This window comes from Delphinapterus leucas, chromosome 15 (assembly GCF_059928025.1).
Source record: "Delphinapterus leucas isolate spDelLeu-1000000601 "Yukka" chromosome 15, BTC_Dleu_Yukka2, whole genome shotgun sequence".
Classification (NCBI taxonomy): Eukaryota; Metazoa; Chordata; class Mammalia; order Artiodactyla; family Monodontidae; genus Delphinapterus; species Delphinapterus leucas.
Genome location: NC_143143.1, coordinates 64,039,411 through 64,045,410, shown reverse-complemented (window position 1 = coordinate 64,045,410; position 6,000 = coordinate 64,039,411). Strand labels below are relative to the sequence as shown.

The window sequence follows — 6,000 nt, the reverse complement described above, 5'->3', positions numbered from 1 at the left end:
ACACAGATTGCTGGGCTCACCCCCAGAGCTTCTGATTCAGTAGGCCTGAGATGGGGCCCTATAATTTGCATTTCTAACAAGTTCCCTTGCGACCCCTCCCACCCAGTGCCTGTTGCACAGCAGGTGGCAACTGTAAAAGAGACCCACCTGTCCTGAAAATGGAGAAAAGGTGCCCTCTTCAGTAGGGCTCCCAGGCTTGGCAGGAATGTGAGCCTAGAGCTGCTTCTTTGCCCCCATGAGGGGAAGCCTGCCTGAGGGCGACACCAACATAGAATTGAGAGACAGAGTGACACATTCCAGAGGACCTGAGTCTAGCCATGCTTTAGGCTAACTAGATCTACCCACTGCACTGTTTAGTGCTGTGACAACAACAAAGCTCCCTTTTTTTCCTTTAGCCCATTCGAACAGGGTTGCCATCTCTGGCAATTTCAAGTGTCCTGCTGAGGTGGAGAAAAGAAATGACACCAGGAGAGAAAATGGGAGAAAACCTTGGGGCTGAGGCTCCTGCAAGGTGTCGGCTCTAGCCAGACAGAATCTCCTTTGCCTGGCTTTCAGTGGCCTGATGGTTAAGGGCGTAGGCTTTGGAATGAGGTGGGCTGGGTGTGAATCCCAGCGCTGAGGTGTGAGGTCTAGGCACAATACCTAGCCTCTCTGCGCCCCAAGTTCCCTTATTTACAATAATTCTTACCTCAAGAAGCAAATTTGGGAGCTTGGGTATCATCCTGGCATGAAGTAGCTGCTCAATCAATAGACATTATTAGCATGATATTATGATAGTTACAAATCACACAGGCCTCAGGCTGTTAGCAGCAGACCTGGGTCCCTGGCAAAAGGCAGGCAACAACCTCAGAGGCATCCTGGGGAGAGGGGGAGCATCTCAGGACCCTCCAGAGGCTCTGCACTCATCTCAGAGCCAGTGCAGGGGGCTCCCTGATTCTGGTTTGGGTGAAATTACTGAGGATTACTTGAGGTGCTCCAGTACAGTTAGACCTTCCTGGGTAGTGGGGGCAGGGAGGTTCTGTTAGACAAAGATCAATTAATTTCAAGATCATTTAAGACTGGGAAACCAAGGCTGCTTTGGGATTATAAAGGGGTAGCCCTTGGCTGATCACTGAATTCAGTGTCCCCCTTCCCCTTATCAAATAACCCTCTTTATTTCCCAGCTCCTCAGGGGCTGCACTGTCCTCCCTTCCCCCCACCCCAGGCCCCTTCTCTCCGTTTCTTTTGCAACCTCTGACATGTATACATTATGCAGAATTCCAGATGTTGATAGACATTGGGATAAATAATGAGAGAAAAAAAGAAAAAAAAACACAAAAAACTAAACTTTTCCCCAAAGTCATAAGGCTCTAGTTTTTGATTTGGGGAGGAATCAGCTCATTTCATGGCTTGTAAATGTGATCTTATAAAATTAGGTAATTTAGGAAGGTTTTTATCATCATTATATTAATTTTTCTTTAGTAGTCATGATTTTACTATTGCTCTGGTAGTCTATGCAGCCACTGGGTCCAGGAAGTCCAAAGAGGAGCTCTGAAAGATGTGAAAATCTTCAAGAGTCAAGGGAATGAAGCTATTTGCTGGGCTCCGCAGATAACAAGAAGGCATGCTCGTCATCGCCATCATCATCACCATTAGGCGGTGCCACCTCCCAGAGTCTACAACTCCCATAGCCAGCTGGGGGAGCTGACAATAGCTACTGTCTCTCTGCAAGCCATCGGTATAAAACTCTTCTGGAGTGAACATAAACATTTGATGATTTTACTGAGAAAACAGAAGACATTCCTGCCCTACCCCCAGTCCCACAACACCCCCCCCTTTGCCTCACAATAAATATACTTCGTGCATGGAAGAAGAAAGGGAGGAACACGTTTATTCTAGACTAATCTGAAGTTCACTACAGATGGTTTGGCTAATTCAGTTAAAATTAAATTCTTTTCTTTACCTATCCTGTCCCCTTCACACATGGGAATTGTTTTTTGGAGTTAAATTCCTTTATAAAGTTCCTATTGTATGACTGGGAGTAATTTCTTGACAGTGGGTGAAGATGCTACAGCTGTAGTTGTTCAAACAGGTGGAGGCACTTAGAGTAAGGATCCAAAGATTGCCAATTAGGTTGGCCTGTGGTCCACAAGCCAGGAAGGGATTTGAGGTCCTGAGGATCTGCTACCCCTCAGGGTAGTGGTGTTTTTTGTTGTTGTTGTTTGTTTTTTTGCGGTACGCAGGCCTCTCACTGTTGCGGCCTCTCCCGTTGCGGAGCACAGGCTCCCGACGCGCAGGCTCAGCGGCCATGGCTCACGGGCCCAGCTGCTCCGCAGCATGTGGGCTCCTCCCTGACTGGGGCATGAACCCGTGTCCCCTGAGTCAGCAGGCAGACTCTCAACCACTGCGCCACCAAGGAAGCCCAGGGTAGTGGTTTTTGAAGTATATTGCTTCTGTAGCACCATAACTTCAACTTCTGCTTTGAAAAACTTTGAAGCCATTTAAAAGTAATAAAAACATTCATGTTTAAATGTGCTAGGCACCAAATTTTAACACGTTGGAGACCACCTGGACTAGATTTTGAAATAAACCTCTTGCTGTTTCTGTTTAACAGGAGACTGTTCTGAGGTCACAGGGTGAGCTGTTAAAACCTTTTTGCAACAACTTCTCTGTGTGAATTAGACCTTTTTCGGTACTGGGCAACCAAAACAAAAGATGGAAACAAACTGGTTGCTGAGGCTGATATGGGAGGGCAACAGTTAATCTCTAATCGCTGATTTCAAATTTTTGTGTGCATCATTACAACCTTATAGTAACTTAAAACTGCTTTAATGTGTATTACATAATGGGGCTCCCCCTTAAGAATTCAACTGAGGGAAGGGTACCTCTCCTGAAAAAAAAAAATGAAAACCATTGCTTCAGATTCTGTTGCAGAATTTCTGGTGCCAAAAGTGTCCTCAGAATAAATCCAGAGACCAGCTCTCTCATAGTGGCCAGTCGTGGGTTTTGCCCTCCAGTAACTGTATCTTTGGTTTTTTTAAACTGGAGAATTACCCCTCCCACATTATGAACAGACTTTGTGGGACTGTCTATCAAGATGGGCCACCCTTTCCTGGGTAACACTTCAGGTCAATCAGATTCCCTCTCTTGGGAATTTGAATTATGAATTGTCCCATGCAAGATCTGAAGTGGTTGGAGGTGACTTATCCCATAGCTTTGCCCTGAAAACGCGGTCCATTGGTTTCTTTGGCCTGGCTCCTTTCGCATCCCTCAGGGACCTATTCTTTCTGAGGCCTGTTGTATGGCTTTTCCTTCGATTCTTTGAGGTCTCCAGACCTCTCCAGTAGACTACCGCCACCCTTTATTTGTTTCTTAGGCTAGCCAGAATCGTTTCTGTTGTTTGCAACCAAAACATTCTGACTGATTTTCTCCGAATTTTGCAAATGGGGAAATGGTAGTAGCATCAAGAGGTCAGTGGCTTCTTCAAGGCCACACTGTGAGAACTTTGGCACAAGTGTAAGGCCATGCTCTACAGGAAGAAATGATCCTAAATCAATATCCACAAAAGTAGAACAAATATATCTAGGACAGAATTCACCTTTGCACTTCATGTGTGTATGGGGCAGGGGGGAGAGAAATATGAATAATGGTGTGGGAAATAGGGTGTGTGTGTCCCAGATCTTCACAACTCTGAGTCACAGATGTATTTCAATTCTGGTCACTCAGGCAGGATTTTTGCAGAGACCCAGAACCATTCACTCAGGACCCTAAGGCTTGAGGAGGAATTCTGAAAAGGTGGATGAATCTTAGGCTCTCAAGCTGAAAGGGAACTTGGGCAGATAAATACCTAACCAGGGATCTGAGTCAACAGAAGTTAAGAACTGAGAGTCTGAGGGAACAGACCAAACATGCTAACAATGGTTCTTACCTTTAACAAGGGCTGGTGGTCATGGTCCACTGGACCATGAGCTCTGTAAAGAGAGGACTGGACTTGTTCACCACAGTATTCACAGCACCTGGCACAATGCCTGGCACCTAGTACGTGCTCAATACACATTTGCTGAATGAGTGAATGGGTTGGGCTTCCATGCAGTTGTTTGGACTCAGCAGCCTAGTGGTTTTGTCACTAATGGACCGGGTCTTTGGCTTTGCATCTCTGGCCTCACTCATAGGGGGCCAAATGGTGCCTGGTAGGTGAGCAATGTCTGGAAAACACAGGAGCCGCGGCTGCAGTATATTCCCAATATTCTAATTACTGATGACATTTACTCAGCAGCAACTGTGGTACAAGGAACAAAAGGTTATTGCCCTGTGGGCATGCAGCCAAAATGACAGAAAACAAAAACAAGCAACTGGTAGCTTTTCTGTGTCTGTGTGTGTATGTTGATTGTTGTGTTAAGGTATAAGAAGCAACACTATTTCAGATTTATAACAAGAACAGCAAGAGTGATTATATCCCATTTTACAGACAAGTAAATAGAAGCCCAGAGAAACACAGACTTTCCCAATGTGCAGAATCGTGTCCCCAGCCTAGCCTGGAGCACCCATCTTTTTGTGTGTGTGCTCCATCTAGGTGGCTTGAGCTCTGTCCAGTCCAGGGTCTGATGTTTGCCTCCTCCATTCCATACTGGTTATGTCACTGCAGGCACAACAAGGGTCTCCAGTTGAGAAAGGTCCTTGGAAAGGAGGGAGTTTTAAAACATTTGAAAGAGGGAAGATTGTAAGTTGACAAGTGCGTCAGGGGAGGTGGCCCCATCTGTGCTGACCCCGGAGCCCCACTGTCCTCACCTCCAAGGACCGAGATACACAGTGGTTACCAGGGCTGAGGCAACTGCTCCGCATTATTCTGTCACATAGCCTCTTTCTAGACTCTTTCTCATGTACAGACAGGCCTTGTTATTATTATTTTAAAAAAATTATCTTCTTACATCACCATCGTTTGCAGTTTCTTCTTTCTTATAGTGATTCCTTGGGGAAGAGCTCCAGCTCTGGGAGACGCTGACAGGTGAAACCTCAGCTTTTCTACTGGCAGGGATGCCCTCAGCCAAGCAGGGCAAGTAGGTGATGTCATTTAGAACCCTTTCCTCTCAAGGTGCTGGGAGTTTTCATGTGACTGTGCTCACACAGACCCTGTTCCTACCTTTACCACCTCTCTCCCCAAAACAGCACCTCCCAGGGTCCTTCCAGAGAGAAAATGCTGCATTTCAGTTTCCCACAGACTCAGAATCCCTTAGAATCTCAGGCAACAGTTTGGGACACCAGGAGACAGGCCCCTGATAATCCAGGACAAAAGTTGCTGCCTACTCACCACGCCCAGGCCCACTGCCTCCTTCCTGGCTGACAGAGCTGGGGCAGGGAGTGAGGAAGGATTCCTGAACACCTGTTTCCTACTTGGGAGAGCCCAAACTCTAGGCTTTCAGAATTAAAAATGGCTAGGGACCAATGATCAGTGTTCATTTAGCCTGGGAGTGGGAAAACTCAATCAGATTCTCTTTCTAGGGCATTTGAATTATGAATGGTCCCATGCAAGAACTGAAGCTGTTGGAGGTGACTTATCCCATAGTCTTGCCCTGAAAACATTGCCCATTGTTTACTTTGACCTGGCTCCTTTCATATCCCTCAGAATCCTATCCTTTCTGAGGCTTGTTGTATGGCTTTTCCTTTGATTCTTTGAGGTCCTCAGACCTCTCCAGTAGACTACCGCCCTCCTTTATTTGTCTCTTAGGCTAGCCATTTTGGGGGAGCCTCCTAAGGCTCTAGGGTCCTCAGGCCAGAGCAATGCCCAGTCACAATCAGCCACCCCAGTTTGTATCCGCAGACCCCTTAGGACAGACAGCCCAGTGAGACTCTGTATGGAGTTGTAGCCTTTCTTGTTTTGGGGGCGCTGAGGGGAGCTTCTTAGAAGGGGGAAAGGGTGAAACACTGAAAGGTAGTTCCTTAATGGTTCCTTTCTGCCTCCCTGGTTTTGGAGGCAGCTTCGGGTGTTCCCAGGCTTAAAGGAAGGGGGCAGCATTGTCTCTG

At 46.7% G+C, this 6,000-nt stretch overlaps 1 protein-coding gene across 2 annotated transcripts in view; it reads right to left on the bottom strand.

Annotated features, from left to right (window-relative positions):
- Positions 1–1,429: 1,429 nt before the first annotated feature.
- ASIP (agouti signaling protein) overlaps positions 1,430–6,000 on the bottom strand; it is a 194,310-nt gene continuing 189,739 nt past the window's right edge. For both annotated transcript variants that reach the window (XM_022592651.2, XM_089896731.1), the window contains exon 12: positions 1,430–4,655. The gene's annotated coding sequence lies outside the window, so the exon portion shown is untranslated. The remainder of the gene's footprint in view (positions 4,656–6,000) is intronic.